Source organism: Pleurodeles waltl, chromosome 4_1, assembly GCF_031143425.1.
Source record: "Pleurodeles waltl isolate 20211129_DDA chromosome 4_1, aPleWal1.hap1.20221129, whole genome shotgun sequence".
Lineage (NCBI taxonomy): Eukaryota > Metazoa > Chordata > Amphibia > Caudata > Salamandridae > Pleurodeles > Pleurodeles waltl.
Window position 1 is genome coordinate 521,786,421 of NC_090442.1, and position 26,144 is coordinate 521,812,564.

Consider the following 26,144-nt stretch of genomic DNA (forward strand, 5'->3'; position numbering starts at 1 on the left):
CCTGAAGCCTTCACAGGGGAAAGGGCAGTAGATCTGAATACGCTGCTGTCGGTTTTCTCTACCGACGCGAGACCGAGGAGCCATCTTATAAAATAGAACCTTACCTGGTCTTCGAGGCCAAACTAAGGCAGCTGGGGGTTCTACAGCTCCAGCTAACACTGTGGAAACCACTTACAGGTTCTGATCCGGAAGTGTTTTTATGACTCCGCCTTATTATGACAGGACCAGCGCGTTATTATGACTTCAACACAAAATAGTTCCTATGGCGACTAGTATCCCTTTCCTACACATGCGTAGTACAGAAGACACGCTATGTCACATTGTTTGTTATCCTGGAACACTGGGGCAACGTGCTACAATTATATGCATGGAAAAGGAAAGAACGAGCATGCGCAGACGTACGAATTACATCACGTGGTCAGGCAATGTATTATTAGTCGTGCACACACCGTTTTTTTCTGGAAGGTTTCCGGGTCACATTAAGTGGGTGTTTTGCCTGTCCCTTTTCGGTTGGTTGTAGTAGGAAACACTGTAGTGGTTTTCAGGGATCAAGATAAACATTTGTGAGATAACAAGAAACTGCAAACGTCGTACACTACTCGGAGGGAAACGTGCACGTCCAGGAGCCGGAAAACAGGTAAAGCGACCCGTGACAAACGAAAGTTGTGCGAGCTTAACAGTCATAGACAGGAAAAGATAAGTATTGTAGGTCATGTTTTCTTTTGTTCTCGTCATCTGCTTTTAGTGTGTCCTAATCCAAAGGTCTGCCCGTCGCATTCAGTGAAGGAAGAAACGTGGGGGTGTAGTTGATAAAAGGCTTTATTTCACTTTAGAGGATATACACAAAGGATATGCACGAGAAATAACAAAGGGCTGAAGATCAATTGTTGTGCAGCGAGGAACTCCAAGCGAGAGTGACTCCCTGGACAACAGTAAGAATCCTTGGGAAAGAAGAGTGCAATGCATATTACTACTAACTATTTAAAGAAACCTAACCTCTCAGTACAACATCCATCTTCCCACAAAAACAGAAAGGAAAGCAAAACTCAATACAATAAGTTATCATTGAACTTGACCGGTGTGGAGTCTGTGACGTGCATGAGCCGGACTCCTCGACATCATCAAATGGATCACCTCGAATTGAACTCAGACAAAACAGAGATCATCATCTTCGGCCCCAACAAGGCAGCATGGAACAACTCTTGGTGGCCCACCACCCTTGGACTACCCCCAACACCCACCCCCGACGCACACAACGTTGGCATCATACTGGACTTGTCTCTCTCCATGACCCAGCAAATCAACGCCATATCATCCTCCTGCTACAACACCCTTTGCATGCTACACAAAACTTTCAAATGGATTCCTTTAGAAACAAGAAGAACAGTCACCCTCGCACTCATAAGCAGCAGACTGCACTACGGCAACGCCCTTTACGCAGGGACCACAGCCAAGCTTCAAAGAAAACTCCAGCGAAATCAGAATGCAGCCGCACTTCTCATCCTCAGCCTCCCCCGCCATGAACACATATCCACCCACCTCAGATCCCTACACTGGCTGCCCATCAACAAAAGGTTCATTTTCAAAATCCTTGTCCACGCTTACAAATCCCTCCACGACACTGGACCGGCCTACCGCAATGAACGAGTCAACTTCCACATACCAACTCTACAGCTCCGCCGACCTCGCCCTCGCTACAGTCCCCCACATCCAACGCACCACCTCAGGTGGCAGATCCTTCTCCCACCTCGCCGCCAAGACCTGGAACTCCCTCCCCACCACCCTAAGCCAGACCCAGGACCTCCTAACCTTCAGAAAGCACCTAAAACATGGCTTTTTCGAGCAGTAACCGGCCACCCCCAGCGCCTTGAGACCCTACCGGGTGAGTAGTGCGCTTAAGAAATTTATTTGATTGATTGAGCCACAGGAGGACCATAGTGTGAAGCAGACAACCAAGTACTGTGATGCTATCCGCGGAGTGGCCCCGAGCGACCATTCACCCAACCTTTGTATTTTAGAGGCTGGTTGGCACTCTGCATCCCTTCCAACTTTTATTACAACAAAAAGATTCAAAAGCTTTTATTGGTAAACAGCATACATAGTCTGTCAGTCTGTGACGTGGCGCCGGATTGGGCCGAAGTCCTGTCGGCTGCTAGCATCTCATTCACCAGTTGTTGAGGCGGCCGTGTCTGCTGTTCAGGCGCCGGTGTCTATGCACGGGGGAGCTATTGCACTCAGGGGTTCTTCTGCCTTTGAAGTTGTCCCAACATTCTCTTTACCCCAGTGTCCTGTTTGAGACTGGATGTCACCGCCTCTCCCCATGTCATCTCGCCCACCGCTTCATTGTTGTCACTTTGTTCCCCAGCAGAGAAACAACTCACTTGAAGCAGGAGACATTTCAGGTTTCTGTGGAATGCCCTCGCTGGACCATTATTTCTGTAATATTTACCACCTTCCACAATTCCTTCTGGAACGGAGTGCGAAATCACTTTATCTCCTACCACCTGATAAGGGATCACTGCTCTTCGGGGTTAACTTGGGCTTGACTCGCCCAGTCATTCATGGATTTCTGCTTCTCCTGTGCTGCTTTCATGTCTAGGGTGACTAGGCTCTTGTTGGGTTTGGCAGGGATGACATCTCTGGTGGGCCTTCGCAGCAGTAGATTCATCGGGACAGTGTTTGTGGTGCTATGCAGTGTTTGCCAGTACACTCTCAGGAATCTTTGTTGCCTTTGGGCATGCATAAAGTGCTTCATTTCCTTGTTGGCTTGTGGCCATTGCGGAGTCACTTTGCAATGTCTGATGTTGACAGACTTTAAGTACGTTTGAAAGGCCTGCCCTTACAACGGAGACCCATTATCAGTGTGGATCTCCTCCACGAGTCCTGGCAATGCAAGCACCTTTTCCATGGCAGGTTTCACTTTGGAGAACGCTGTATATAATGCTAGCTCCTCTATGGGATACTTGGTGAGGCTGTCAGTGATCACAGCCATGAGTCGCCCATCTGGGAAAGTTCCAAAATCCATGCTGATGCAGGACCATAGTGTTAAACACTGCTCTTCTGTGATTATCGGATTTGGACGGTAGTCCTCCACTGGTTATCACGCAGGGATGGCAGCCTCAAACTTTGTCATCCACCTACATATCCAAGCTGGAGAACCCTACTTTGTCCCTCAGCCTCACCATGGTGTGGACCTTGGAGGTCCTGGTGGGCCAGATCAACAATATGGGCCCATAGACTAAGGGGTATTATGATTTACCCTCCCAGAGAAGAAGGCCTTCATGGCTGGCACTTCTGACCCTCCTGAGTTGGCCCATTGTCGTCTATTCAGAGGCTGTTAACGACTTCGCACCATCCAGGAAATTGCACCACTGTTTCTTGAGAAGCGCCCCTTTAGCTTTTGACAGGCTTGTATCAGACTTTCTCGCTTCCTTTATCTCCGCTATGCACAGTGCCCGGGGGCATGCGCCATGTACTACCATCTTTACACATTCCTCAACTCCTTCGTCCTCTTTGCCTTCACCAGGGACAAAGAATATGGCATACCTGTGGATGTTGCACCAGGTAGTCAGCCAGGTTGTTCACTCCGGGACGATATACTACGCTGAATGGTGTCTTTTGCACAGCCCACCTTTTGATGTGGGGAGAAGCATGCTAGGATGTTCCAGAAAACTGTGGGACCAAAGGCTTGTGGTCTCTTATGACTCGTAACCGCTGTCCACAGAGGTACAGGTGAAAATGGCAGCAGGCCGACCTGATTGCCAGCGCTTCGCACTCAATTTGTGCATACCTCAGTATGTGCTCTAATCACACACATGATTGGGGCTCACAACTCCTTGTTCTTCTCCTGCATGGGGATGGCTTCCAGCTGTACGAGGCTCACTTCCAACACCAGCTTTGTCTGGGGTCGTGGATAAGTATGCCATGGTGGTATCCAACTGTAGCACCTCTTTCACCTGTTGGGATGCCATGTCGGTGCGGGGATCCCACACCATGGAATGTCATTCTTCTTTTAACGCCCTCAGTGGTTCCGACAGGGTGGCCAACTTCAGGATGAACCAGCCACAGTACGTGACCATTCCGAGTAAACTCGCCTTACCTTCGAGGGGCTTCCTGGGTTGACTACGACCTCTTGGCTATTCTCTGCAACCGCTACCAGCTGTGCCCCACGGCCCGGCACCTCGCCGTCTACTTGCTGGACCTTTTCATGGATCACTATGATGTGGCAATCAAACAGCTGTACGTCATTGCGCTCTCCTGCTTGCTCCTCACAAGTAAGTGTCTTGCACCTTACACAGGATCATCTACTTAAGATAGCTTGTAAATAGTTGTTTGGAACTAGTGCTCTTGTGAGTAGTGGGCTCTGTCTGTCACATTATAATTGGGTTGTGTCGAGGCACTTTATGCAAAAGACGTGGTCAGAGCACGTGTCCCACCCACCACATAAATGCCATTCCCTAGATGCAGTGTCAGTTATTGTAAACTATGGATTAGCTACAGACCTTAGCCACGTTTTCAGTGCACAGTTAAAGGGGGTCACTTAGTTGAACTGGAAAATGGGCAATCTCCTATGCATGCCCTGGGCACTCATGCTTGCACAGGGAAAACGATACCCTCTTCTGTGCGCTCTGGCAAAGATGTGCGCAATCCTCTATGAACACTGGCATTGGGGTGCCCCTCCTATGTGTGCCCTGGAAAAGTGTGGGAAAGGGGTTACTCATACTTGCAAGAATGACATTTTCCTTCTAGTATAGACACACTGTACTGCATGCACTGAGAACCGTGGTATTCTCATGTATGCGCTTCAAAAGGGGGCGCACTCTTGCATGTACTCGACAAAGGTTGACACTCATACTTGCGCTGGAAAAGGGGTACTCACACATGCACTGGAAAAGGGGGTACTGTCATGCGTCTACCGGATAAAAGGGTTGCCTTCTTAAGACATGTGGTCTTAGCTTGTCTCCGTGCAGTGAACTCCTACTGGAAGGACCGTGTAGCTGTAGTACGTGGAGTGTGGCTACCGTGAGACTTGGGCGATGCATGGAATGGTGGGGCCTGTGTGCTGAGTGAACCCTAGGAGGTTTCTTTTTTTTAAGTTGTAGCACAAGTCTCTGGGTCTTTGTACATCTAGCTGAGGCCTATGGATTCCGTGCAGACGCACTGTCATTGCTTGGGAAGTCGAAGCACACAAAGGTTGTTTCCCAAATTCAGTGTCCTTGACTTGTGCACACAGTCACGAGACACAACCCCCCAGTTGTCGGTACATAGACTGCTCCTGAAGGGTTCCTGCCGTATGCCCTTCGGCTGCCCTTATGGAGATCAGGTTCGGATCCCTTTCGAGGTCACGGGGTCAGTCTGTCGCTGCAGGACAGGAGCTGCGCACTTTGCTTCCAGTGAACTGCCTCGGCTGCCTTCATTAGCTCGGAGCCCTGCCCTGGGAGCGATAGCCTCAGTTCTTTGTGCTCGTGGGAGACCCTGGCACCGGGAGAGCCCATTGTTCTGGAAGGGCTGCATTTAAAGGCCTCTGCCATATGTTACAGGGCGGCAGAGGGCAAGCGAGAGACCTCCAAACATCCATGTCTGTCCCCAACTACGTGTCTTTATTACAGCAAATTAAAAGCACAACATCTAATGTTCATGTTTAAAATAATATTTCATCATTTTTTTTTTTTTTTTTGGGTTGTTATACTAGATATCTATGAATTTCTGCTCTCTTTTTATCACACTTATCTACTCATCACTCTTATGTCATGTCTCTATCAAACTATCCTCCATTCTCACTCGGACTCATCCCAAATCCCTTCGACCACTTTCATCTCCTAAATATCTCTGCCTAAGCTCTTCCCTCCACCTCCACATCTAACTCACCAAACCTCACTCTACCTCTGTGACCTCCCACACAACCCTACTAAATTTTCCTGCATTCATCTCACCCTGCTACTATGCTCCCCCTAACACTTCCACATCCTCTTTCCCCTCCGCTCCCCTTTTATTCAACTCAAGCCTTTGGATTGAGTAAATGAAGGATAAACTCCCAATTAACACTTCTGGATTTCTTTCCTCCTCCACCCCTCCATTACTCCAGTCAATCTAACTAACAAACTCTCATATCCGCAACTCAAATTAACTCATAATAATACTAAAACTGTACTCCTTATTAAATTATACTAATCCATCACTAATTCTTGTTGGGTACCGGAGTAGCGTGCTACTCATCGAAAAGCGCTTCGACGCCTCGTCAGCGGTAGTAAGCGCTATATAAATACGATTACAATTACAATTACTTATAGCTTCCACCTTATTTGGGTCTACCTGCAGACCTTTCCTGGAAAAAATATATCAGAAAAACTATGAATTTTCGTAGAAGGAGCGATTCTCCTTGTGGAGGGTAAGCCTACAGTCTGCTAACTGTTTTAGGGTTGCTCTGAGCCGCACATTGTGCTCTTGAAGATTGTGAGAGAAGAATATGATGGTGTCACTAATGTTTAGTATCCCACCTGCCCAGAGACGGTCTTATATATAGTGTTATGAAACACCTCCTCTGCTGATGATATTCCACAGTTCAGTCTCTTGTACCTTCTGAGTCCTGTGTGGGTCAAAAAAGTAGTTATGTAGCAGATGGATGGGATCAAGCTCCAGTAGGTGATATCCAGCATTGAGGTCCAATTTGAAAACCACTGAGCATAGTTGAGGTCTGCCATGATGTTATCAACTGGGCTAATATGCCTCTTCCTTTGGATGGCATTGTTTGGGGGCACATATCTCTGCACACTCTGATGGCTCATGTAGCCGCTTGGGCTTAGGGGCTATCACAAGAGGGGAACCCTAGTGAATGGGCCCCAGGACCTTCTCAATTACTCCCTGCAGTGCCAGGTTCTACAGTTCTTTTCCACTAGTGGCCGCAGGTGGAACGGGACCATTTGGTGTTGAAGTGGCGTGGGCCTCACTATCTCACTGATGTGCAGCAGCTGGAGAAACTCCTGTATGTTGATCACTGCATGGGATTTCTTTCAAAGAAAACGATGTGGCACCCTAGGAAAGCGCTGGTGTCACCGTTTGTTATGTGGAGCCGGACCCTTGTCAATTTACCTTCACTCACCACCACAACGTCCACAACCCCTCTCAACGGCAATGGTTCGGTGCCACCATAGGTATATATTTTTGCCTTTATTGGAGCAAGTTTGTGGCATAGCGTGATCTTGCTGAACTGGGTGGAGTCCATGACCTTGATGGAGGCACCTTTGTCAATTAGTGCCCTCACAGTGGTTTCCCCAGTGTCTACGGTGCACATCGGCGGTAGTCGCTTACGGTTGCCCTCCCTGCCAGCGAAGGAGATGGTGAACACTTCATCGTTGTCATCATCATCGGGGTGTGCTCTTGGATCGGCCTTTATCGATGACCTCCCTGCATCTTCTTCCTCAAGTGACCGCTGTTGCAGGGTCGCTCTCTCCTTTCCGTCCCACACTTGAGCTTTGCCCACTGCTCCAACACACTTTGTTAAAATTATTAAATGTGCCCATACTCTGAACACACTTTTCCTTGAGCTGGGCAGACGTTTGATGTGCAGTGTGTCAGGCCGCAGTTGCAGCATCCACCTTTAGGCAGCTCAGGCACATTGGAGGCACGGGGCTGAGCAGGCTGCCTCTGGATGGCATCTACTCTGCTCACCTTTCACCTTTACCATGCATCCAGCCCAGCCAGGGCTGCCCCTCTCGCCAACCACCTCTATGACCACTCGACTGTCTGCCAGCTCATGCGACTATGCCAGGACCAATATTTTAACTGTTGCTGGTGCGGTTTGAGGTTCCTTAGCCCGGCTGATCTGCGGCTCTGAATCAGCTGGACTCTGATCTCATCGGGCTGGTTGATACCCGTACAAATGCTCACCAGCTTCCTAAGCCACGCATAGGAGACATTCATAAACTCATCATCAGCTTGACAGGTCTGGTGAGGTCTGCTGGGTGTCGAAGTAATGGTTCAGGGCTTTCACTGCGGCATCAAAATCAGCATTCCCCCCTCACATTTTGGGAAGATGCTTAAACAGGCTTTACAGCTTGGCACCCCCGAAGTGAAGCAAATGGTGATCTTGTTACTGCTCCATCTGTTTTGCAGGTGGCGCAAAAGTATTGTGCAGGTACCTGACCCACGTGGGTCCACCAGCTGGCTGAATGCAGCATCACCAAATGTGAGGAGTGCACGTAGTGCTCAGAAGCCATCTGGGCAGGGGTTCACTGCTGTTCAGACATGGAGTGTGTTTCCTGAACTGCAAGTCACTCCCCTCACAGCATGTCTGGATCAGCATAGGGAGACAGATCTTTGTGCGAAAGGTAGGCGCCCCTTCTAAGTTGCCCTCAGTTTGTGTGGGGCAATCAACTGTAGCTTCCATCTGGGGGTATGTAGGGTGCAGCCACTAAGTATCTGCGTGGTCCCCTGTTTGGTTGACAGATTAAACACACTTGATCCTGGTACTTATCGTTTATAAAGGACTCCACTATGATGCCTTCTGCCCTCTCACCTTTTCTATGTACCTCAGTCATACAGATTCCCTTAATTAAGACTTTGTGGATAATTATGTTTCTTTCCACGACTCACCAGCAACTGCCCACTGTCCATTTGCCCACAAGTCTCCTCATCAATCTCCTTGCACCTTCATCAAGGCTATTGCCGGACCCACTGCAGACAGGGTGCGGTGCACTGGTCTTCCAGCAGGTGGCACCGCTCACTAGCACAGCGCTGGGCCCTTCACACATGGGCCACGCGCACCTCCAGGGAGCGGCCTCTGTGGTTCTTCTCCTTCAGGCAGAGGGAGGGGCTATCTTCACCCTGGCGATGTGGATCAGCCTCCCAGGTGGAGGCGCAGGCGTGCATGTTTGGGGAGAGACGGCACACAATCTCACTTCAGCACATGAAATGGCCAGCCAAGCTGAGAGTGAGGCAGACGATTGCTGTCCCTCAAGATTCGTGCTGCCCACATTTCCATGCGACGTGTGCATTGGGCAGCGATAGTGACACGCACAGGCCATCAATGTCCTTGTCGCCATTGTGGAGTCTGCAACGTGCAGACTCCTGTATGGGCCGCAGCAACAGGACAATAAAGTGATGCAGACAACCAGTAACTGTGATGCTATCCGTGGAGTGGCCCCAAATGGCCACTCTGCCCTTTATTTATACATGTGAACTAGATAGGCTATGCTGCTGAAGGGTTATAGCTGGGCAGTACACATGTGGCAGCAACAATTCTGGTGACATGACTCCTGTCACAAAGTGCGGACAACATCCTGAGTTGAAATGCCCTGAGCAAGGCAGGCCTAGAAACATCTACTCACCCACTTTCTTAGTCGAGCCAAATTTTTTCAGCGTGATCAATTTTAGGTCCTTACTGGCCTGTTCTGGCGATAGAACCTGAGCTGGCGAAGAACAGGTATAATGTGCTTTCAGAAATTGAATGAGCAATAAACCCTCCTTTAAATCTTGTATTTTTCTTCTTATGTTTGCTGTGCGATGAAAGGCAGCAGTCAAAAGTCAACTTATGTCTTTTAAAAATAACTGGTCATTTTACCCTGGAGATTGCTTTTTAATTTTTTTTCTCTGACTGCAAAATTAGTATTTTGTAAGCTTAACTATCTGACAATCATGCTAGGGTACAGTGAGTGTAGAAAGAAATGCTGTAGGATGTCAGCTTTTTTCTAGCATACAGCATTTTAAATAGATTATGAATGAGCAATACAAATATTTCAGACTACATCAATACTTAAGAAAGCATATTTTTTGTAATTCTAAAGTGATGGAAACAACCATTTTAATAGTATCAAAACAAATCAGAACACTTTACTTATTGACGTGCAAATGATAAGTATTTACACATTAATGTCCGTGTGCTATATAGTTTTATCAATAAAACTGCATGTTACTGGGATCATTTGTGGCCATATCCATGGAACACATGCTGACTGTAAATTGCAGTGCACGGTCACATCATGCTTTAGTGATATATTTATTAAAATTGAGAGTTTTTAAACGTTAACTGAAAGACATTCCTGCCTCCAGTCCTATTGACAATGCTATTATTGCACTAAAAGGCAAGTAAGGGGTCATGTCTACCCTGTATGTGGGGTAGAGTCTTATCATAAATGGAGCAAAAACTATGCCTATTAAATCAAATGTTTTTTTTTTTTTATACAGCAGACAGGCTGGACTTATATATTTGAAGGTGCTCTCCTATGTAACAGTGAAGAAAAAGGCGACTCACTGAAATAAAATATTTGCGTAGCATCACATTGTTTGAGACCAGTTTATGGATAAAGAGCTTTACAGTTCTGTTGAGTAGATTATTCATGTCACTAGACCTGCAGGTTTGGTAAAAGTTTTATGATTTTTCAAGGCCTGCAAGGATTGGAAAGTTTGCCTTTTAATGCTCAGGTCCAGAAGTGGATAGGAATGAAGACAACCCCTTTGGCAAGCCATGACAGTACAGCCTCCACCCTCCCAAAAAATGCTGCCAGTCGGTCCGAGGTTTGCCTCTATGACAAGAGTTGACCTGTAAACCAAAAATGGAGCACTGGCCAGTGAAATCCCATGACGTATACTTGTGGTTTTACCCTTTCCAATCTACTAAGTAAAACAATCGTCCTCTGATACTCCAGCAATCCAAAATTACTTTCACCTTATATTCCACATGACCAAGTGTGCTGGGGGAAGAGGTGGATCAAGTCTACTACGCTGACGAAAAACAGGCATCAGTAGCTAAAGATGCACATATGGCGCATCAAAACTTTGCTACAAACGGAGGCCCTTAATCAGCAATAATAGCAGCAGGAATCCTTTGTAGCCATGCAGTGTGTTAAATTAAAATATCTGCTTGTTCCTTGGCACTGTGCATCATACAAAGGGGAAAACAATGTGCAATTTTGGTCAATAGAACCACTATGACCAGGATTGTGGTCTGGCCAGGAACCGGAGGCAAATTAGTTAGAAAGTCCATGCTGATATTATGCCAAGGAGAAGGCTGTACTGGTAAAGGCTGTAGTAGTCCAGTGGGACAAGAATGCATACCTTCATTATGAGCACAGATCGTGCAGTTCTGGACAAATGTCCATTCTTAATCTGGTTTTCCCATTAAAGCCAACGTTGACTGAATAAAAGAGTTTTACTCTCTCCTGGATGTTCTGCCATGGGCTTGGAATGACACCAATAAAGTGTCCGTTGGTACAAGTCTGGGGTAAGTGGATACAAGGCCCCTTTTTAAAATCCAGACATCACTCAATGGGATCTATATGAATAGAAGTAGAGCAATCCTCATCAAGAAGTTTGTCAAAGGCTGATGCACCTATCAAGGACCCTTCCTGGAGGACGGCCAAGGGAGAGCTGCTCTGCAATTCACCTGAGCCCCAAGCCTTGATTTGATAAAGAAGCCTCCTCTTCTTTTTTTTTTTTTGTTCCTGGTCAACATGTTATGACTTAGTCAAACTCATTGAAAGACAACACATAGGGCAATTGTCTGGAACACAGTGCTCCTACTGAGCATAGAACTTTCAGGTTTTTGTGGTCCTATAGGTCAGTGTATGGCGGGCTCCTGAGACATAATGCTTCCATTTTTGCAGAGCGGTCTTAATAGCTAATAGTTCCTTTGCCATGAAGGTAAATTTCTCTTCGGTGGGGAGCAACTTTTTGGAGGAAAACTCCACAGGATGAAGTTTTCCAGCCTTGGGTGTCATTAGGATTAAACTCTACTAATCTCAAATTGAGAAGGCTCAGCTTCCACCACATATGCTATTGCAGAGTTGGGGTGTCTGACAGCAGTTGCTCAGGTGAAACCCTTTTGCAACTTTCGGAAGGTAGTTCCCTCTTCTGGGGTCCAAGAAAAACGAACACACCATTCCGAAGGAGGTACTTTACTAGAAGTTAGCAATAAACCACATGAAGAAATTTGCAGATCAGAGGAAGCTTTGAACTTACTTGAAGTTCTGTAATTATGCAGTTCAAAGGATCTATGAAATCTGTTTTTTGCTGCATAAGCACTATTAAGCAACCCAGTTGGTAATACAATAAATTTCTATGAATCCAACACTTTGTTTTTATTTGTGCTTTTTCACCGTTTTAAGCTACAGATAAGAGTATTCCCTTAAACAATTTTTAAGGGTAAAAAGAATCCTAAACTATAACTTAATGCAAATGTGAGATGACATGCTTAAAAATTGGATTCTAACAACATGGACATAACAATAGTTTTGTCGAAGTTATGGTGGATGTGAAATGCTCTGAAAGCAACATGATGTTTGTTTGCATATTTTAGTGTTTATTTCATATACAGTGTCACATAAAAGCTAAAAACTCAGACACTATTAGTAGATGATCCAATGGTGTATATATGTTGATCATGAAACATAAAGAAGTCTCTTTTGAGTCATCCGTTCTATGCCTCAATACATATTTTGCTTGATCCGAATAAAGTTGTTTATTTGCTTTCCCAATAATGTTGAAGAAGTTGTCCTTTAGAGTTATCTTTGAAAGAGCAGGGAATTTATTGTCTGCAGCAGTCCTGGATTCGTATAGAAAGAAAAGGCATCCTCATCAGGAACTCCGTCTGGGTCGTATTTGACCATACCTTTTGTACTGTGTAGCACAATAATCCTGTGTACCATCAGCAGATTGCCTTAGGGTCATGCCTACCTCTCTGTTCTCCCCTTTTCACCTGCCTTATATACAGGAAACGGAGAGGAGCCCTACCTGCCCTTAGGGAAGTCATACCTTGATTGACATACTGGAAATGTGCCAAACCTCTCAGAATGGGAGCTTTTCTCTGATTGGAAGAAACAGGGGCAGAAGAGTTTCTGGCCCTACTCCCTTTATAAGGAGTTTCTCCCTATCTCTTTCTTCTGTGTTATGGCATACCTTGCCGTCCTTGAAATCACTTCAACTCCACCAATTATGGATGGTTGCCAAGGTTCTCCAACATCAAGCAAATACATCTGCTGTACTTGCCATGGAGCCCATTCCGAAGGACCTGGCTGGAAAAATCCACACAAGCCAGTACCTGCAATGCTGATTGGCAGCAGTAGTAAAGAAAATGGTAATTCTGCTTTTGTTAAGTTACACATGCTCTACAGGACTTTATTTGCAATTTGCAGTGAAAAATCTTTGTGCCATGAAATCTGCTTCACCTCAGGATTGCTTTACCTGAAATCTCAGTTTTGTATGTGTGATCAGATGTATTTGTTTTTCGGTGCTCAACATACAGTAATAAAGTAAATAGCATTATTCTAAAATGATAGGAATTCTAAATCATGACCCTGAATTGAAAAACAGTTGAATGAACTTTCCTTGGTGGCTTATAAGTACAGGCAAACTATTAAATAATTTATTTCAAATGCATGTTAAATTCTCTGCATGAAAGATATGCATATGATAAAGAATCTAAAAATGAGGTCTTTCCATAGCTAAAGTGTAAAAACCTGAATTGTGTTAAAAAAAGAGAAGTACTACACCAGCATAAGGAGACAAAATCCCAGTTACTAATTCTATTTATGAGTTTGTGCTCTATGTACTTAAGTGCCCTTCTGACTACAATTACTTACATGGATTGTAATGTAATTGAAGTACATGGACCAGGAACAGTAAATGAAAGGTTACCAATAGCCCAATGCTTCTGAGTTTTGTTAGCTTTCTTTAAGGAAATTTCAGATTCTTTTATCAATACCAAGTAAAAAATTATGCTCTTGCCTTTTGTTCTTGATAGCATCAAAAGAGAACGTTTAGCTGCCTTATCCAGAAACCCAGGGAAAGACACTACATAACACATGACAAGAAACAACCAATGTTGCCCATGTATTCAGTTTAGGAAACTACACAAGAGCAAATGCGCCCCATTCTTTTCTCTTTGACCAGACTGAAATGCAAACTCTCCCAACTGCAGATCTCAAGCTTCAGCCTTTTTTCATCTCCTTCATCTCAACCCAAAACATACCTACTCATCAGCTTTGAAACTTTGTGTTTCTCCTTAATCATATAACATCCCAAATTCTGGGTTGAGAAGGAAAATAGAAGCTTATAAATGTTGAGTGTACCGATCTGTTAGCTGCACAAAATTATCTTCCAGTCTGGACCCCAGCAAATAGACCTTGGAAGCATGGGCTGAGTAGGCTCCAGAATTAAAGATATCCAAACCCCCTTGAAGCCCTAACCAAACTTCTCCATCTGGTCAAAGTGGAAGAATACCTGGGCAGAGAGCTTCCTAATCAAAATTAACAACTGGTCTTTTGACCCAGATCCTGTCGCCTTTGTAATTTTCCTCATAGGTTCTAAGTGAACCAAACAACACATAGGTTAGAATGAACTGGAAAAGCAGTATTCTATTCCATCCACATATTGGATTTATTCCCTTAGAGATGTTGAAAACAATCCCACACGGACATCATTCAAGTCTAGGATCCACACATCTTAAACCATCTTACAAGATCCAGCATAAAAACATCATCAATTTAACAGAAAATGGCATATCCAGTACCTGCTTAAGCACCCCATCAGATTTGACATAAATGTGAGAGTAGGCTTGGAGAGTCACAGGAAAGAGCCAGATAAAATGAAAATTGTGCACATGTGTTCGCCACAGTAGCATTACTAAAATCATCTCCCCACAACTAGCTGTGCATGTGCACCGTCAATCTGCAAATTAAAAGTGAGGATGTACAAATGCAAGGTTTTCTTGAGGAATTCCTTATATGTTTTATCAAGTCTTAAAAAAAAAAAAAAGTGATGTTGAAAAGTTTTTAAGACTAGGGTTCAAGAAATCTTTAACCACGATAAACGCAGTCTAACTTTTGATTCTTGCTACTAATAATTAATTTTCCATTCCTAACAACAGCACAATGTGAACAACAAAGAAACGCCTGCGCTTCTCAACCAGAAGAGTAGATGGTAGCAGAGGAATACATAATATCTTCTGAAAGTTGCAGCTGGGGCTGAAATTTCACGATTGTTGAGGTATTTTAATAGGTTTGTTTCACTTAATTACTTGGCAAAAGAAAAAAGTTGAACGTTAGAAGCTCCATGGATATTTGTGATAAGAGGGTGGATAAGATACAGTACTATGCCACAGAGGAGAGGGATTCAATTTAACTTGTACTAAAGTGTTACACAGCTTGTTCTTTTCACAGAACAGTAATTGGAAACTTAATTGTGGATACATCCATCTCGTGTATGTATTTGTTTTTCCACCTACGGATTTTATCAGGAAATTTATGAAAAAAAGCCAAGAAGCGTAGTGTGTCTATATCTAATGCACATACTTGTACATACTGCCCCTCCATCAACCATGACTCTCCAGCCATCTCTTTCCTGGGCTCTTCTTCCAGTCTGACTCCAGGTTTAACCCATCTCTTTGCAGTCAGCCTCAGAACCTTGTCGCCAAGTGTGTCTTGGCCTACCTCTTTTCCTTTTCCCTTGAGGATTCTAGGCCAGGGCTTGTCTGGTGGTGTTTGATGCAGACTTATCCAGCCCCATCATCTGTTCATGATTTCTTCATAAGCAGTGAGTTGGGAAGTCTGCTGTTATAGGTCGTTGTTGCTAGTGGTGTTTGGCCGGCTAATTTGGAGGATTTTCCTCGGACAGCTGTTAATGAAAGTCTGGACTTGGTTGGTAGTGGTCACTGTTGTTTTCCAAGTTTCTGCCCCATACAGAAGGACTGATTTTACATTGTTGTTAAAAAGTCTGATCTTGGGTTGCAGCTTTAGGTCCTCGGAGCACATAATGTTAGCTAAAATTCACCTATCACTTTAGTGTTTTGGCTAACAAGTTCTAATTTCTCTAGCTATTATAATTTTATAAAAGGGATTATGCCCAAATATCTAATATACCCTTTGATAACTTGAAAGGAATGCATGGAGTGTCATCCCAGATTAATTTGGAATCTATCCATCTACGAGTATTTTAATGATCCTAGAATTGCTTCCTTTTGGAAAATTTCCCTATCTGAAAGGTCGCCGCAAAATGTTTGCCTTCCTCCTCCTCTTTTTCTGACCTCGTTTCTGTTTGTTAGCTTTATGACTCTGGCCACTTTACCGCTGCTAATCAGTGCTTAAAGTGCATGTGCGCTCTCCTGAAAACATGGTAAAATTGGCTCATACCCAATTGGCATATTTAATTTACTTGTAAGTCCCTAGTAAAGTGCAGTACATGTGCTCAGAGCCTGTAAATTAAACGCTACTGGTGGGTCTGCAGCACTGATTGTGTCACCTACATAAGTAGCCCCATAACCATGTCGCAGTTTATTGCCACTTGCATTTAACACTAATTGCCAAGCCTTAAACTCCCCTTTTATAACATATTAGTCACCACTTAGGTAGGCCCTAGGTAGCCCATAGGGCAGGGTGCTGTGCTATGTAAGTAAAAGGCAGGACATCTACTTGTAAGTAATGTTTAAATGTATTTATAATGAAAAACTCAGTTTTTCACTTTTGTGAAAGCTGTTCCTTTCATGGGCCAGCATTGGAAATTCCCTTATATACTTTTAAGTGGTAATTTCTGATCTGAAAAGAGTGGTATTGTCATGTTTGGTTTGGCTGGAATGGCAGTGAGAAATTCTGCTTACTGGTGAAGTTGGATTTAACATTACTATTTTAGAAATACCACTTTTAGAAAGTAGGCATTTCTCTGCACTTACTGCTCTCTGTGCCTTACAGCTTGTCTCCAATCCACGTCTGGTCTGGTGTGGTCTGGTCTGTGCTGGTTGACAGCTCCCCTTGTGCATGTCACCCAGATAGCCATAAACAAAAGACTCTCCACTGCATCTACATACAAATTGGTCCTTTGTGGGCACAAAGGGTGGAAGGGCTTTCTCACTTCAAAGGCTAGTGGCCTGATTCCTCCCCACCCCTCCCCCCCCCCCCCCACACACACACCTCCTTCTCCCACCCCTCCAGATAGGACTGGGCTGAAAGGGAACTGTTGCACTTCAAAACCACTTTTGAAGTCTCCCCTACTTCAATGGCACATTTGGGTGTATATATACTGGGTCTGTGACCCACTAAGGACTGCAGTACTGCTCAAAGGACTCAACTGGAGTGGTTTTCTGGGAGGACTGCTCTTCTTCTTGTTGCCCTGCTGCCTCCTGCTCCCTGACTCTGTTGGAATGACTTTGCCTTCCCACCACAAGTGATTTCCAAGAGATTGTCATCTGCCTCCTGTTAAGAAGTCTCAGGGCCGTGAAAGACTTCACCTAAAAGAGAAAATCCATGCCTCAGCACGCCGTGACGGGAAAATTGACGCAATGACTGTTTTGCAGCTCAAAAATCGGCACAACGCCGGCAGAATCAACGCAGCACATCTTTCGCGGATGAAAAATCGACAGAGCAACTGCAGAATCAATGCTGTGCCTGTTTCATGGCGGTTCCATCATCACAGTGCATCTGGATTTTCCACGCATCGTTTCTGGAAGTCAATTTGTCATCAACCTCGCACCGCAGTAAGGAACCAGGGCTGCATGTCCATAAATCAACATATCGCCTTTCCTGTGAGGAAAGAATCACTGCATCACCTCTACTGCCAGTAAGGAACCGATGCATCATCCTGCCTGCATGGAAAGCATCCGCGCATAACCCCCCCTGTGCAGTAAGGAACTGACGCATTGCTTTGCTTCTCCAACGCCTCACCTCCCCTGTGGCCTTCATCATCTTTGTTTTTGATGCATTCCAGGTACTTTGTGCTAAAGAGATAGATCCATTGATTCCTATGGATTCAGACTTAATTCTCAAAAAAGTGATATCTTGACCTGTGTATATTGGACCTTTGTTGTTTTGGTCTTGTTTTATTCATATATATATTAACTGTTTTTCTAAACTGGTGTGGAGTACTGTTTTTGGTGTTTTCACTGTGTTACTGTATAAGTTATTGCACAAATACTTTACATATTGCCTTCTAAGTTAAGCCTACCTGCTCTGCACCAAGCTACCAGAGGGTGAGCACACAATAATTTAGGTTCTGTTGTGACTTACTGTGACTGGAATTGTGGTCCCTACTTGGACAGGGTGCATACCTCTGCCAACTAGAGACCACATGTCTAACACTTCCATTGACAGTACTCCCTCTCAGTAAAAGCTCCTTACTGTTTCTCATGTCTCGCTCAGGTACATCCACAGAAATCTACACACTGTGGCCATTCTCTCGTACGTAGCCTTTACCATGCTGTCACCTTTGACCTAGCCACTACTGCCTTAAATATCATAGCAAGATGCAGGGGTGCCCAGTCCCTATTTTATCGCCCACTTCTGTACCACTGTCTGCTGCCTGTTTAGTGGAATACATGGAATACTAGATGGGTGCTACACTAATGGCACACAGGGAAGCAGCACTATTGCAGGAAACATATTAGAAGTGTGTAAAGGATTTGGCACAAAGGTCCCATGGTTCTCCAGCTTTTCCAGGTAGGCCTATTAAGCTTCCATAAGACTTGCAAAAAAAAAAAGGATTTTAGAAATGATCAGTCCTCACGCCTAAGTACTCTTCAGGTATATGAGTATGTTCTTCTACAGTACTAACAGAAGATCTCATCCCTCAGATCGCTTTCTACCTGCATATGCAACATATCTTCCTAACTATAATCTGACCTATTCAGTGCATCGTGTCGTGTTCCAAAGGCCCTGATCAGCACACACTTCCTGCTCTCTCTGCCAATTCTATTCCCACCTCTTATCATTTTCTAAATAGGTTTTGATTGAAAAGGCATCTGCCACTGTGGTCACCATCAAGGCCTCCCATCTTGCCATTGACCTAGCTTACTCCTAAATGAATGAATGAATGAGAATTAGCCTACCGTTCAGCCAACACTCAATAGTCCAAGCAATTACTTTGTCTTAAACTCCTATTTGGAGATCATGGTAATCTGAACTACCTGTAAACCACCTTCAACACCTCTTTATCCTGCTATCCATATGCAGCATCGCCCTGATTTGAGACTGTTTCTAAAAGTGGTGTTACAGCATTAAAACCTTTGATGCCCTATGCTTAACCTTGACCATGTCGTCGTCACTGTTAAATACAGCCACAAGTAAATTGGTCGGACAACTTCCACATCACCGTAAGCACCGTAACATAATGACTATTTATTAACCAGACATTAGTCCATAAAGCCCTTGTACCCAAAAGGCCAGCCTATCGAAATTGCAATATTATGTCTGCTGTTTCTAGCCAACAATCCCACTTAATAACAAAATCATTCCTTTGAAAATGTTAAGATGATGAATACATTATCAAGCAATAATGATACACCAAAGCAAGAAGCATTTGCATCTCCTTTTATGAAAGATGAGGTTTGGCTCAAGACGCAAACATCCAAAACACATGTAACACTTAAGACAACTGGCCATCAACAACAACTAAAACTCACCTCTTTGTGTATAACAGAGCTAATTAAAACCCATTAAGAGAGCTCTTCCAGATTTTAAACTTTATGCAGTCACCACGAAGAACACAGCATCTGCTATAACTAGCTGGTGCACTGACATTGAAAGTATATTTTAAGGTCTCTTCACCCAGGCAGTACCTCCTCTTGGTGCTCCAGACACCTACACACCAAAGACAGACAATAGTCTCATGCAGACCTAAGCCTTCTTAATAAAACTTTCTAGAAATAACACATTCTCAAGTCAGCAAATATCTCCAGCCAAAATTCCAAGATGTAATGTAAACTGAACTGCTCATCCCACCTGGATGGTTACTGCCTGATATAGTGAGTTAAAAAGTTCAATCACTCACTCAATCATATAATGACATACTAGTTTTCTATCCATGACTGCAAGATAACAATGTCTCTGCTGGTACTACTGCTTGAAATAAATCCACCCGTCTTATTTTCTATATTGACAGACTAGCACAAATATTTTACATCGTCAGTCCTACAAAAGATAGAGATGTTTCTTATTAAGATACATATCATCAAAAAAGCAGTCACATATGGATACAGGTAGCCCTCCTTGGCATTTCTGACATCTTGTTTCAAAATATAAATAGAGTACCAGTCCTTCTCAGTTTTGTCTGCTTTGAAGACAGTTCACCACATAAAATGTAAGTAAAATAACAGCGATTTACTAGCTGCTTGCGAACACCTCCCAGTCTTCCACAGACTGATTCAAAGCTTCCAGTGCGACCATTCTCAACTGGGATTTTTACATCAGCCTGCTTTTTTCCCCAAAGTGCTCGCCTCCCACTTCCCCTATTTAACAGCTATATTAAGCCACTGAATGGCACCCTGAAACATCACAGAATAAATCTTCACTGCTGCACCGACAACTCACAGCATAATAGCCGGCTCACTTGAACATGTGTCACAGATATGCAGTGTTCTGCCTTCTTCAGCTATTAAGGCACGTATAGTTCCACACATCTCGATTTCAATATGTCCATTTGGACACCTACTCATTGCTACAAGCCTCAGCTGCAGTCACACCTCTCATATTTTTACCAGATATCATTATTTAAGGTCACCTGTGGTAGTGGATAACGTGAAGAAAAACCTAAGTGGCAATTGACTACTCTATAAACATACAGTCATCAACCAGGCATGTAAATGCCAGTATATATATTTGGTCACTTATATGCAGCAGTTTTGAGATGTGAACAGGTTTATTCGTCTGATAACCACTTAAGTAGCCAATCCAGTAACTGGCACAACATTTCTGCATTTTTCTATTCATAGACCAGCAGTGAAAATGAATCAATCATCTACCAAAAGCCAAAACTTAATGATCAGATTTCCACTCTAGCGCTAGGCATATCCACATCTCAGCATAGTGCTATAGAACATCAAAGACAGGCTAACCAGGGAGAGAAAAAAATAACTTCCATTACCAACATCATCCTGCAATCTCACTCTTGGAACCCCTTTAATTCATTCACTTCTTTAAATCCACATCAAAGTGGGCATCCACCAACACTTAGCACTAGCCTCCTAGAACCATCTCCCGTTCAACTCCAAAATCATTCACTGCACTAATCTTCATGAGTCTCGAAAAGACTGATGTGTTCTCCCTTCCTCTGCAGATGCTGAACTCATACACGCGTAATTCTGACTCCAGAGAGCTTGGTTGTCTTATGGATGATTTGAGTGCATAAAACATTGCAGTAGTATTGAAAATAGTGGGTTGATTGATTCTTTTGCCCTCAAGATATTTTTAAGAGGTTTATCTTCTACTTGAAATGTGGGCACGCTTAGTTCCTCTGCTTTTATGCCACTATCCTTCCTCAAAGTAAGGGAAAGTTTCCACGGTTGCACCCAGCTTCACATAAATGCAATTACTTGGTCCATTAGGGGATCATTTCAGTCTTCTTCATAATTTGAACATTTGTACTCTGTTTGGATTGTACCATTACATTTGTTACTATGGGCCTGATTACAACTTTGGAGGAGGTGTTAATCCGTCCCAAATGTGACGGATATACCACCAGCCGTATTACGAGTTCCATAGGATATAATGGACTCGTAATACGGCTGGTGGTATATCCGTCACTTTTGGGACGGATTAACACCTTCCTCCAAAGTTGTAATCAGGCCCAAAGTCATTACTTTGCTGCTAATTTGATTTTGTACTGTTTCAGCCTTCTTTGGTCCCAAAATTGTTTATAACTTTTAGTAACATACATGCTGCTCAGAATACTCTCCATAGTGTGCTACACATGGTAGAATTGGATAACATAACATGTTCTACTAAACCACATTTGTTCATGTAAAGATGTTTGTGCAGTTATCTTACCACCTCACCTACATCAGCTTCATCGGGATTTTGGCAGGCAGGAGAAGAGCACAGTAATAGCTCCCCTTTTTTCTTTAGGGCATTCTGGAGGTCAAGTAGGGGAGGGGGTTGGGGAAGATCAGTCTTGCACTACACAACCTCAGAGGCACAGCAGCGACCTGGTTTGTTAGTGAGTCTGATGCCATGCTCTCACTCTCACTCATTACGCCATGTCTGGTGAGCTAGCTGGCTAGGGCACACCTGCTGTAGCAAAGCAGGTGCAGAGGATGTTAAAACATCCTGGATAGGCCCGGATGGATCCTGAAGGTAAAGGGTGGAGAACCCACCATGTGCTAATTAAGGGCTTCTTTGTGAAACTCTGCATTGCTCCACACACCCCATTAGCAGGATAGTGCAGCCTTGTGGCCTCCTGACAGTTTCAATGGCAGCAGTGTGATTTAAGTTATGGAGCAAAGAGCCATTAGGCAGGGTTATCCTGTTGAGTGCACACTGCCAATTCTGCCTGATATATTCATCTGTTAAAGACTGCTCCTCCATGAAGGTTACTTCATGATGATTTGCCCTGGAAGAATAATATAAAGGTGATTCAATGTTGTGTGGATGACTTTCATACAGACACAGGAGAAGCGTTCCCTGCATGTGCAGAATTGTTAGTCAGGATTGTCTCTGGCCTCTAAAATATATCAACGAATACTCCTGATTCCTCATGCAGATTTTTGGGCTTTGCTATTTCTTCAGATTGTTATGTCTTCAGATTGTGGTGAAGTTGTGGTAAAATATCTGTGTCCGGATGGGGGTTCTCCAGGGACTACAGAGTATGCAACAAAGCCCACCTGGTGTTTTCCCTGCTAATGTGACAGGTGAGGATAATGCTAAGCAGAGGAAACTGAAGTTTGGCTATTAGTGGCTCAGTAGGACAACTAACTTCACGCGTGCAGACCAGGACTCTGCACTGAATCAGACAACCCAGGCAAAGGATGGGTGTTGCACACAGTCATACATGGGAGAAAGGGGAGTCTCATATCCATTAACACAGATGGAACACTTCTCATGTACCATTTACAAGTGCAGTTTGCTAAACAGTCTAGCAGGTTTGAATGCCATATATATTATGTGGAGGATATGCCTGCTATGCATAATGAAGAATTCCTCCATATGGTAATAGCTCTGAAGGTGATTAGAGTGAAGGCTAAGGATCTCAAGATGTGCTCCTAATTCAGTAATATCAGAATTGTAGGTGAGGCTGCGTCAACACCCATGGCTAAGTGGGAGATATTCATAAAGGTGCTATTTACTGATGTCCTGGGACAATGTCATTTTTCAGATCTCTTCATGGTGGAGAGAGCTGTTTGTACTTTAAATCCCATATCAACTCTGGGTGCATCACAGAGGTACGTCGTTGCTTGTCTTTTGAGTTGCTGAAACTGGAATACCAAATGAAAGTTTGCTTATGAAAACAGAGACTTGTCAATTCAAGGTGTTACTGTTACAATTTATCCTGATTTTACTGCTGCAGGACAAGGGGCAAGCAGAGCTTTTATTGATGTTGAAAATAACTTTCACTCTGCCACCTACACTTAGATCCTCAGGAAGCCATAAAATACTGCATTACACATCTGGAAGAGTAAATACAGCACAAAGCTGGTTGTACCTGTGGAAGATCATCAAGATGTAACTCGTACATATGACACTGATAAAAGGACTCATAATCTTCATGTTATTTGATGCCACATCCTCTAAAGTTCATACTTGAGTTGTTTGATTGATTGATTGATTCCTATCCAAGGGCTGATGTCATTTATGGTCTGTTCCATAATCTGTTACTGTATTATTGTGCAGTTCCAATGCCATATGCAGATGGGAGGCTCCAGTTTTGCTACTACATGTGTAACAACATTTAGCACAATATTCTGAGCGCACTGTTTTTATCTGGTTCAAATTCACTGGGCATTTGGGGCGCAATGTAGAGGGGGATAGTGAAAGATGTTGGGGGTTCACTGTTGACTCAGTAATTCCGTTGTGAATGACATTGTTCATCTGACACCTGTCTTTATTCTTTTCATGGAGGCAGGTCATCTCTTTTTATCTATGGGGAATATTATAGGTATGAAGTACTATGCATATGTGTGTGTGTGTGTGGATTTATATATATATATATATATATATATATATATATATATATATATATATATATTTATATATATATATATATATATATATGGATATATATATATATATATATATATATATATATATGGATATATATATATATATATATATATATGGATATATATATATATATATATATATATATGGATAGATATAAAATAAATTATAAATCGCCGCACTCCAGTTGCTTGAAACGCGGTAAGCTCGTGGTGGGGTGGCGAACCCCAAATATCCCAACCGGCACGTTGTCGGCTCACTGTGCGTGTCAAGAGTAGCAGGCACGGAACCATGGCTCTAGTTTTTCCGAGCGTTTATTGTATCCAAATGACAGAAAAATCTCAACACGTTTTGGAGCAGAAGCTCCTTGATCACGAGTATAACTGATAAGAATACATTTTGAGTCCGTTAACCATTCTTATTGTCATTCGACCTAAAGTATAACAAAAATAATAGAAGGACTAAAACAAAATATGTACTTGTCTGCCATGGAAGCATGTCGGCCATTTTGAAATATCACTACTCTATACCAATGTTATCAGAGTCACAACTCCTTATTGTATACCTTTGTGCAATCGATGCAAAAACATGATGATTCATGAATTATTAATCCCATTGTTACACTTTGTAAATTTTTTAGATTCTTTCAATTTTTGCAAATTTTTTCAATTTCTTCAATATTTACAATTATTTACCAACCGTCACCACATCTTATTATCTAATCATATTAAATTAACGTGTAACATAATAATTATCCCTTTTTCCATCTCATTATTGCACAATATTAATCAACCGCAAAATAATCATAACTATACCATAAAAATATACAAAACATAAATTAACTTATTGATACTTAGCGTTTCATTCCACTTGATAACACCTTCCAGAAGACAAAAAGGATTCAGATATAATAGCTCTTCTGCATGTATCCACTCAAATATATATGGTTGTGCACCCTACAAAATAATAAACCATACAGTGTACATTAACGTCATACTTACTTAATATGTAATCCATTTCTACCTATATTGCATTCTGAAAGAGGTGGGCAGAGGATACCTGATTGCCACTGTACATTACATTTAAACTCCTACTACCAATTACAAATTTTTGTGCATTTTTTGTGTTTTTTCCATTTTTTCAACCCAAAAGCACTGAAAGCTCTTCATCCATGTTCAATCCTATCGGTTGTAGAGTCCTATATTTTACAATCAATATAGATTCCTACCTGCGCAGTTCTTGTTCTCTATTCCCTCCTCTCATGCACATAGGAATAGTATCCAACACACAGAATTTTAACAGATTCGTATTTTTTGGTGGAAACTTGCACAATGTCTTGCTACTGGATGCTGTTTATCCTCATTCTTAACTGCTCTAAAATGTTCCAATATTCGTTTTTTTGCTTTATGAATTGTACTGCCAATGTAAAATTTGTTGCATGGACAGTACAGTGCATAGATGCTATATTCAGTATTGCAAGTTAAGTGTTTATTTATTACAAAAGGTTTCTTTTCTTGAGACAATTGTATTTCACGACAGCTATTTACTACATTTGCAGGATTTACATGAGCCTCATGTGAAGTAACCCTGTACAGGTGTTTGTTTGACTCCTCTCTATTGACTGCACCCAACTTACACATAGTTGATCTTTAAAGGAGGGACCTCTCCTAAAAGTTATTTGTGGTTTATCCTTAACAAAATGTCTTACCTGTTCGTCCATTCTTAATACATCCCAATATTTATTCAAACACCGTCTCACTTCCCAGGGTTGATTATGAAAACCTGTGAAAAATCGAACTGGTTGTTGTATATTAGTGCTTGTTTCCTGCTGAGGGATTAATGCATTGTCTCGATTAATTGTTAATACCTTTTTGCAAGCACTATCAATAGTTTTGTTAGAGTAACCTCTTTTCAGAAACCTACTTCTCATAGTTTCCATCTCACGAAGAAAGTCCCTATCTTCACTGCAATTTCTTTTTGCTCTAAGCAACTCTCCATATGGAATACTCTCTATAAGCTTCCTGGGATGACAACTTTTTGCGTGTAATAAACTATTGCCTGATGTCTTTTTGCAAAACAATGAACTTACCAATTTAGAACCTTGAACTTGCAATTTTAAATCTAGCAAACTCTATCTCTGATGCATGAGTATGGGATGTAAATCTTAAATTTAACTGATTGTCATTCACCAATTTAGTAAATGCCAGGGCTTGCATTTCTCTGCCCTAGCATAGCAGG

The 26,144-nt window shown here is 43.0% G+C and overlaps 2 protein-coding genes across 10 annotated transcripts in view; one reads left to right on the forward strand and one right to left on the reverse strand.

The window, feature by feature from the left end:
* The window catches only part of PPHLN1 (periphilin 1), a 427,069-nt gene extending 426,834 nt beyond the window's left edge, over positions 1-235 (reverse strand). For 4 of the 7 annotated variants that reach the window (XM_069228844.1, XM_069228840.1, XM_069228838.1 and 1 more), the window contains exon 1: positions 105-235. The gene's annotated coding sequence lies outside the window, so the exon portion shown is untranslated. The remainder of the gene's footprint in view (positions 1-104) is intronic. The other 3 variants (XM_069228841.1, XM_069228843.1, XM_069228839.1) reach the window with 1 other exon arrangement.
* A 251-nt stretch (positions 236-486) lies between these two features.
* ZCRB1 (zinc finger CCHC-type and RNA binding motif containing 1) overlaps positions 487-26,144 on the forward strand; it is a 115,251-nt gene continuing 89,593 nt past the window's right edge. The window contains exons 1-2 of one of the 3 annotated variants that reach the window (XM_069228846.1): positions 487-637; positions 14,861-14,979. The gene's annotated coding sequence lies outside the window, so the exon portion shown is untranslated. Of the gene's footprint in view, positions 638-14,860; positions 14,992-26,144 lie in introns of all 3 variants that reach the window. The other 2 variants (XM_069228847.1, XM_069228848.1) reach the window with 2 other exon arrangements.